The following is a 9044-nucleotide window of genomic DNA, read 5'->3' on the forward strand; positions in this document are numbered from 1 at the left end:
GCTGTTCTACAAGAGAGCTTTGCCGACTTCAGTTGCTCCGTGAACCAAGGAGTGGCCCTAGATTTAATTCTTACCCTTGTAAGAGGGGCAATTTTGTCTAGTGCATCAGTTATTATTCTCTCAAAGGAAGTTACTGTCTGATCGATGTTGACATTTTGGCTATATTGGGTGGAGCTAAAATAAGTTGCAAAAAGATTTAAAGTAACTTTACACCATGACCTTCACCAGATTGGTTGGTTCCTGTGGTCAGTTTTGATGGTGTGAGCTGGAATAACACATTTTAGTAGGTCATGATCTGACCATATTAATGGGGATAGTGGCTCAAACTTAACCTCTGTGGAATTTCTAAACAGTAGGTCGAGCATGTGACCAGCAGTATGAGTGGGCCCTGTGACCAGGTGGGCTAATCCCAAAGTGCTCATATTTGTGAATAGCTGGTCTGTGTCCGGGTCCTGTAGTATTTCAGTATGATAGTTAAAATCTCCTATTGAAAGGAAAAGATCAGAGGCTAACACATGCAGAGTGATTATCTAAAGTAACTTGTGTGGGAAATCGTTTTTGGGGCCAGAAGGTATTCTGTAGGCAAGTTGTGCCAGAGTTGGCTCAGACATTCATCCTTAGCGTCTGTTAAGTCACATTTGTCCGAATTCTCGACACTGATGCTCCTCTCCATGCAGCTCCAGATGGACCCTCAATTGTAAAAATACATAATTCCAATTTGTCAATACTCATGGTTTCTAAGGAGGTGATTCTCACGCCAGGGATAGTGGCTATGAGTAGACCTCCTCCTGTATTCTTATTTCTGTCCACTCTTATTAGGTTATATTGTGGTGGAAAGGCAGTAACCACATCTGTGGAGGCAGACTCATGTAACCAGGTTTCCGTGACGAAACAAATGTCTGGTAATTCAATATCCATGAGGCTCCATATTTCAATGGCATGTTTCAGAATAGAGCGTGCGTTGAAATATATCGCTTTTAATGATTTTGGAATTTTGGTGTGGTTCAGGTTACAAGACGTTCGGTTCTGGTGATGGTTCTAAAGAATACTATGTTTATTTTTAAAGACCAGTTGTTTCTCCAACTGAAGGGGACCAGCCTGGGAGCCACCTGTGCCTTTATGTTGGAGATTTTGCAGAAACGCACAAGATGGCCCCTTTTTACGAAAACATAAAAGGGTGGTATTATTTTACATATGGGAGGGACCAGTTGAACAACTGGATCATTTTTAGCCAGGTTAAATTTGGGGGACCCCAATTTGAAATTCACATTCTATTGGAGTAAGAAGAGTGTTGAGTTTTTAGATTTTTCTATAAAAGAAAAGATGGAGACTGAACTTTTTCCGAAACGAACACTCTCCTTACAAAAGGGGGGATCTATGCACACGTCTAATATTAGAACACAAATATCGTTATTCTTTATACATTGTACGAAAGCAAACAGTAAATCATTGCACTTGTAGTCTTCATAGATGTTGTTCTTCTCGTTTCCTTTAATCACAACGCCCAGTCAACACGTGTTTCGTCAGGGCAATTTGCCCAAGACTTCATCAGGGCTCTATAAAATGTGCAATAGTTGCATGTTACAGTCAAGTAATTGCACCACATACATATACATAAATCCAATTCGAGCAACATGCGATAAGGTGACTTAAAGTGTGAGAACACAAACTCAAACCAACGAGAAAAACCAAAGAATAGAGTCAAAACACTCCACATCCATGTATGAACTGTGTTGCAGGGTGCTAGGTAAGTAACCCAAAACCCATCATGCACTTCCTGTCTCAATTGACAGGTCTTCCATATTGCATCCATATTAGTATTTCTTCACATTTAAAAGTTTGCATAATGTTACATGCAATTAGAATATGTGTCCTCTTATAAAAATTCAGCAACAACACTGCTCCATTTCCTAATACAAAGTTTATAAAAATGTAAATCAACTCATTTGTTTCTGTTTAGGTTTAAAGTATTTTATTGGTGCAACACGAAGACACAAACACACAAGGCGTATTAGGTGTCAAGTCGCTGTGGCCAGGGCCATGTTCTCGGCGGTAGCGTCACAAGGAACATTGCAAATGAAGACTAGTCCCCAGCGGCACATGAAGACAGGCATTGTTGCAGTAGTATAACAACCCCCCCCGAAATTACCCCCAAACCCCCCAACTCCCGGATCCCCTACTCCCTACCCCCCCTTCGTCCAGTGCGCAGGCCTCTCCCTAGCTGTCTACCCTGGTCGCTCTTTAGCAAAAGAAACTTGCCCAGCTTCCATTCAAGTGGTCAGTTCTGCAGGCGTCGTGAGCCTCAATAGGCATAGGTCTATGTCCCCTGCTACTGTAAGCGATAACTTCTCCATCCCCAATACATGCCATAGTCTGTGGAGCCAGCCCGTGATAGAGGGAAGCGTGGCCGTGCGCCAGTGTAGTAGGATTTTCTGTACTGCGGAGCCTAGTGCAATAGCTATCTGTCTGCCTCTGCGAGATTTAAGGGTATACATTAACCCGTTTGGGAGTCCTAACAATGTTTATGCCGGGAAGCGTGGCAATTCGGTATCGAAATGGGAGTCTATCTCATCTAATACTTCCTTCCAGTAGGATTCTAGGAGTGGACATTCCCACAGGATGTGTGTCAGGGTTCCCACTTGCTCGCATCCCCTCCAACAAGCTCTGTCCTTGCTTCGGTCCATTTCATGCACTCTCTCAGGTGTGTAATACCAGTAGGTGGAGATCTTAGTCAGTGTCTCAGTGAGTCCCATGTGGTATGCTGAGTGTCGCGCTCTGCATGAAATCTGCTCCCATTCCTTATGGCTCAGTGACCTGCCCAGTTCCCGTTCCCAGCGCTCCCTCCCTGGATTATAGAGGTGTGAAGAAGGTGTCTGCAGCAGCTTATAGAGATCTGTAATCAGTTTCGCATCTGACGTGCGAGTCATAAGCCATCTCTCATAAGGGAGGAGTTGCCTATCTGCCGCTTACCGCACCTGTGGGTGTAGCGCCCAGTGACGGACCTGCATGTAGCGGAGTCTTTCAGACTCTGGGAATGAATATATCTGTCGGAAGCTCAGGAAGGGGATAACCCCTTCTGGGTCATACATAAGACACAGGGCCAGACACCCGGCCGCTCGCCAGTGGGTAAAGGCCCCCTTTTCCATCCCCGGAGTAAAATCCTGATTGTCTACCAGCGGTGTGAGTGGTGATGGGAATGTGGTAAGATTGTGGACGACGTTGGTGGCATCCCAGACCCGTAGGGGCACCCTAGTGACGAAGGAGGCATATAAATTCGCGGGCTATGAGTCCGACGCGGAAATGGTACCTCCTGGAGGGGTCGGCCTGCCACCACCTGGTCCTGGAAGAGCCAGTGCTTGTCTGATTCCCACCTAATCCATTCTACAAGGTATCGCAGCGGAGTCACTTGGAAGTATTTGCGGAGGTCCGGTATCCCTAGCCCTCCTGCTTCAGGAGCCAGCATAGAGAGTGACCTCCGCATTCGGGGCTTCCTGCCGTTCCAGATAAAACACGAGAGATATACCTGTATCTGTTGGATCCACCCAGCGGGCGGCTGAAGCGGTAAGGCCCTGAACATGTACAGAACCTGGGGCAATACCGTCATTTTTACCGCAGCTGTTCTGCCCAACCAGGAAAGGGTGCTGCAGTTCCAACGTCCGAGTTCCTCCCGGATCTTCCTGCCCAGGGCGGCGTAGTTGGCCGTCACCATAGCCGGCAAGGTGGGGGCCAGCTGGATCCCCAGGTAAGGCACCAGATCCGACGACCAAAGCATGGGGAACAGGCCTTGTAGGTATGATCTAGTGGCCGGCGCAAGGGATACGTCCAGAGCCACCGATTTCCCCATATTCATTCTGAATCCCGCAACAGTAGCAAAGGAGTCTAATTCCGCAATGCACACCGGGAGGGCCGACCGGGGTTTGTCCAGTGACAATATAATGTCATCTGCATAGAGGCTTATGGTGTGAGTAAAGCCTCCGAACCGCACCCCGGTAGCCGCCTGGTTGTTACGTATCCATTGAGCGAGGGGTTCCATATAAAGAGCGAAGAGCAGGGGTGAAAGTGGGCACCCGTGCCTAGTTCCCCTCTTAATGTAGAAGCTCCGTGAGTTGTGACCATTCACCCCTACCACTGCCGTTGAGAATTTGTAGCAATTAATGATCATGGACCGGAATTTCTCTCCTATACCTGCCTTCACCAGGACTTGCTCTTGATAGGGCCAGTGCACTCGGTCAAACGCTTTTTCAGCGTCTACCGCCAGTAGCATTCTCTCTCCGGGAATTCGGGAGGCCTTCTCCATAAGGTGGACAATCCTCTTGGTGTTGTCCACCGTCTGCCGCCCGGGGACGAATCCCGCCTGATCCGGTAGATGGGGGGCCAATCGGGCCACGAGGATTCCGGTGTACAGCTTAAAATATACATTTAATAGCGATATCGGTCTGTAGGATCCGCATTGCGACCTGTCCTTCCCTGGTTTGGGGATGACCGTGAGCGAGGCCCGCAGGAGGTCAGGTGGGATGGCTCCTGGAGTCGCGAACAAATTAAATAGGTGGGCAAGGAGTGGGGCCAGCGGCGTGCAAAACGTTTTATAAAAAATAGACGTGTATCCATCCATCCCAGGAGCTTTACCGTCCTTGAGTTTGGCGATGGCAGAGATCACTTCTTCGGTTCGGATGTCTCTGTCTAGGAACTCTGCCTGCGAGGGGGCCAGAGAAGGGAGGGTGGCCGAGTCTAAGTATGCCGTTGCCGCGGCATCATCCGGGGATGCCCGGCATAGAGATCTGCGTAAAACCTGCAGAAGGTTTCGGCATATGGGTGTCCTCCATGACCAACGACCCCATGGGGTCAGAGATCTCTTTCACCATCTGTCGTTGGTGCGTCACTCGGAGCCTATTGGCCAACAGTCGGCCACAGCGGTCCCCTCCAGTGTAGTAGGTATGGCGCAAGCGGAGCGCAGTGTATTCTGTGCGGCCCATGTCTAGTGCCGTCAGGAGTTTTCTTGCCTCTTTAAGCTGCTTCCAGATCCGGGGGGCTCCCGTCCGATGGTGCATCTGTTCGAGCTCGCGGATCCGCTGGGTGAGTTCTTCCCTCTTACTCTGCCGTTCTTTATTTTCAGCCGAGGTGATGGCTAGAAACTCCCCCCTAAGTACAGCCTTCAATGCCGCCCATTGCGTCGCCAGGGAGGTGTCAGAGTTATCATATCATATCAAAGCCCGTACTGGAGTCGTGACCAGAAGGTGGTGACCAGTCTCGCATATGTTTTATGTGCGTGGGAGTAATATGAATACTCCCTGTCAGTGGGTGCATGCAACGCCAGAGATCGTGGAGGTCCACTGCCTAAAACTGTGCCTTACACAGTACCCTGCTTGTGGCGAGCGCTGTGCGGATCTATCCAGGGCCGAGTCGAAGACATATTGAAGTCTCCTCCAATGATAATGTGCCTGTCCTGCGAGGCAGTAACGTCTATCAGTGCCGACCTCAAGAAGCACTCTTGCTGATCATTAGGGCTATACAGGGACCCAACCGTAAGGGTAACACCCCCGATCCTAAACCGATAAGCCAGCAGCCTGCCTTTGTGTTCCGCATGTTTGTGTAGGACCTCCCCCCTGAAATGCCGGGCAACCAGGATCGCCACCCCTGCAGTCTTAGTGTTGCTGGAAGAGAAAAATTGTGTCGGGAACTTATGTGAGCGTAGCCTATGGGAGCCACGGGCCAGCAAGTGAGTTTCCTGAAGGAGACAGATATCCGCCTGGGTGCTCTCTAGTAGGGACAACACCGCCCGTCTCTTGACCGGGTTATTTAGGCCCCTGGCATTAAGAGTGACTATCTTAAGAGTCGTGGGTGGCATGTGAGATGAAGGAGGTAAAAGCGTAACACTCCCACCTGAGCGGAACAGGGTGCGTGGATGCCGCTAAGGAGGCCAAGACCTGCAGAATGGATGACCCGCCCTCCCCCCTTGAGTCCCCTACCACCACCTAAAACTCCCCCATCTGTCCCCCTGACCCCGTCTCCCCTGACCCCAACTTAGAACAACCCCAACTCCCCTTCCCCCCTCCTTGTATCCTCTTTGAATACCAAAACCCCATAGTCCCATTCCCGTCCGCAGGGGACAAGTCTGTGGTAAGTTACTGAAGTGGACGTCCAGCCACTACACTCCTGCCCGCCACCCTCCCCCCAGAAACCCCAAACCTGCGTTGTGAGAATTGCTGTATCGATTTCCCCCCGGAGTCATCTTAGGCTGTCAGCGCGACGTCACTCAGACCTGTGTCTCTGGCCACCTCCTGATCTGCCTTGTCCATTTCTGCTCGGATAGTAGGCAAGTCCGGTCGAGCAGAGGAGCCAGAGAGCCGGCGTTCAGAGACTCGTAGCCAACCGTTCCTGGTGATACGTCGCCGTCTTGGTGTAGGTGCATCTCGGTCCGTAGCAGTAATTCCCAGGACCTCGCATGTGTCCGGGAGGGAGCGAAGTTGATGCAGGGCGCCATTCCATCGGAAGATGAGGCGGAAGTGGTGACCCCAGGAATATTGCGTCCCATGTTCTCTTAAAAAGTCTGTTGCTATTTTAAATGCTTTACGCTTCTGGAGCGTGATGGCCGATAGGTCCTGGAAGAGAGCAACCGGGTGCCCCCGGAAGTGCAGCGACTGTTGTTTCTGTGCTTCCTGGAGGATCCGTTCCTTAAGCGGGAAATCAGGTAAGAAGGCCAGGATATCCGGCGGTGGTGCCGAAGTCCGCCGCGTTAGGCCCACTCTATGTGCCCTGTCAATTCGAATGGGAAAGTCCTCCTATTCACCCAGTATCTCCTTAAACAGGGCCTGCAAATACCCAACAATGTCCTCACCCTCTTCTTTAGGAGGTCCCCCCCGGACTCGGATGTTGTTCCGGCAGGAACTGTTCTCGAGGTCCTCATTCTGTGCCTGAAGGTCAAGTTTCTAGTCCCTCAAGTGTCGTACCTCCTGCTGCAGTTGCCTCATCCCTCGTGTGTCCTGCCTCCTCCACGGTAGCTACCCATTCGCCAAGGCCATCCACTTCTTTCCGTACCTCCCGAACCTCTCCGGTCACTTCTTGCTTCAGCGTCTGGAAGTCATCCCGAAGAGAGCTGAAAAGAGATTCCAGGAATGACCTGGTGACTGGTGGTTCCCGGTTGTTCGCCTCTTGCGAGCTCCTCGAGGGGCCCGGTGAGTGCTGCCCCTTGTCCTGTTTCGCTGGACCCCTGTTCAGCATTTCCAGCAGTGTCCGTTCCCCCTTCTTGCTTCTCTGTTGCCAGCCATCATATACACGGGAACTTCCTGGTTAGAGTCTAGTCGTGCTATCGGACAGCTCCAATGGTTAGCAAGGTTTAGGGACAGCTATCCATCCGGGGAGTTTGTTCCTTACGTAGGTGAGGCTTGGTCCACTCCCCTACTACGGGCACAACGGACCACCCACCTCTGCCTCGGTTCCTTCAGTGCGTTCTCTGGTCTCAGCCACAGGTCAATGGCCAACACCAGCCTCGGGGTGGCTGCAGAAGGGTTCGTCCAGTTATTGCATCTGTGCTTCACCACCTCTCTTCTATCAGGGACCGTCGTCGCTGACTCCCGGGGCACCGGGTAAACTGGGCGGCCTCCACTGTCCGCCAAGTTCCGTTTCCGGCTCCCCAGGACACACTGAACCATCCGCGATCCTCCTCCAGTCGCATCTGCTGCCAAGAGACCCGTAGGCCTCCCCAGGCCGACTTAGGCCACCACTCCCCGGTCGGCAATGTCCGGCCTACTCTCGTACCCAGGCTCAGGCCTCCGGCCAAGTCGTTAGGTCTCCGGTGCACACCGCCTCCACCAGGGGTCCTGGTCGATAGTGTGGGGTGTCTGCCCACCCTTGAGTCCTTGCTGCGGAGATCCTTTGTCCTCTGGACCTAATGCTGAAGACACAGTGCGCCCCCGGCAAGGCGGATCTGGGCCCAGTTCGTCTCATTGGCGGTGTAGCGGTGCTCACTGATGAACCTTGCCCTCAGTAGGTAGCACCCCCGCCATCAGCTATTGCTTCCGCTTGTGACCTCGGAGAGATCCGGTGGTGCTCAGCCACCCGCGGGGCCCTGTGTCGCCCCGGGAGCAGGCCGCGTCCCTATTCTTGCGTAGGGGATCAACCGGGTCACGCGTTCTGACACCACTGCCTCCCGCCTCCGGGGGCTCCTGCACTGCCGGGTTCCGCCTGGGTTTGCGGCCGGGTCTCCCCCCCACCGCTCGGAAATCTGCTCCGCACTGCTCCATTCCTGGCCCGCACGTCGTGTCGCTGTCAGCCGTGTGGGTTCCGTTTCTTGGCCTCACCTCTGCGCCACTCCATATCAGCCGATGGTTCAGGGCTCGCCGTTATGTGTGCGGGGTCGCCCGGTGCACCCGGGCAGCACGTCGGATGCTCCTCCACCGCCGGTGCCAGTACTAGTAGGGTGGGGGGGAAATCCTCCGGATGCTACTGGTCAGGGGCCCACTGGTAGGCCGCGTCCCCGGCCTTGCGTATGAGCACAGCGCCGATTCACAGGCTCCGACCCCCTTGCCTTCGAGTGCCCCCTTACTGCTGGGCGTAGTCGGGGGGCTCGACAGGGCCGCACTCCACTGCTGGGTGCTCCGCACTGCGCTAGCCCTTCTCAGGCCTGGGCTCTGTGTCTCCGTCTCCCGTGCGGCTTTGGTTCCCGACCTCTCTGCAGCACCGCCTCAGTCTCCCCAGAAGCTACGTCGATGCGGACTCCGGGGGTGTTCAGCACACCGGTGTGTTCCGCCGATTGTTCTCCTCGCCCCGGCGTAAATCTTTAGCGAGCGGGGGGGGGAGATCTGCTCAGAGTTATGGTTCAGGGGTCTAGGTTCGCAGGAGCTCGCGGAAAGTGTGACCGCTCACCTCGCCATCTTGGCCACGCCCCATTGGTTTCTGTTTAAAAAAAATTTATAAAGGATGTGACGAGTTTGCGGGGACACCCATGCTTGTAAGTGACCCTTTCTAGTAGGATAGAAGAAAAGAAAATGAGATGCCAAATTGACGAAAGTTATTCACAGTAACAATGTTACCATGTTCATGAACCT

At 52.7% G+C, this 9044-nt stretch overlaps 1 pseudogene; it reads right to left on the reverse strand.

Moving 5' to 3' along the window:
• The window catches only part of LOC147734957 (uncharacterized), a 32310-nt pseudogene extending 24661 nt beyond the window's left edge, over positions 1 to 7649 (reverse strand).
• Between the last annotated feature and the right edge of the window lie 1395 nt (positions 7650 to 9044).

Source organism: Lissotriton vulgaris, chromosome 1_2, assembly GCF_964263255.1.
Source record: "Lissotriton vulgaris chromosome 1_2, aLisVul1.2, whole genome shotgun sequence".
NCBI classification, from domain to species: domain Eukaryota; kingdom Metazoa; phylum Chordata; class Amphibia; order Caudata; family Salamandridae; genus Lissotriton; species Lissotriton vulgaris.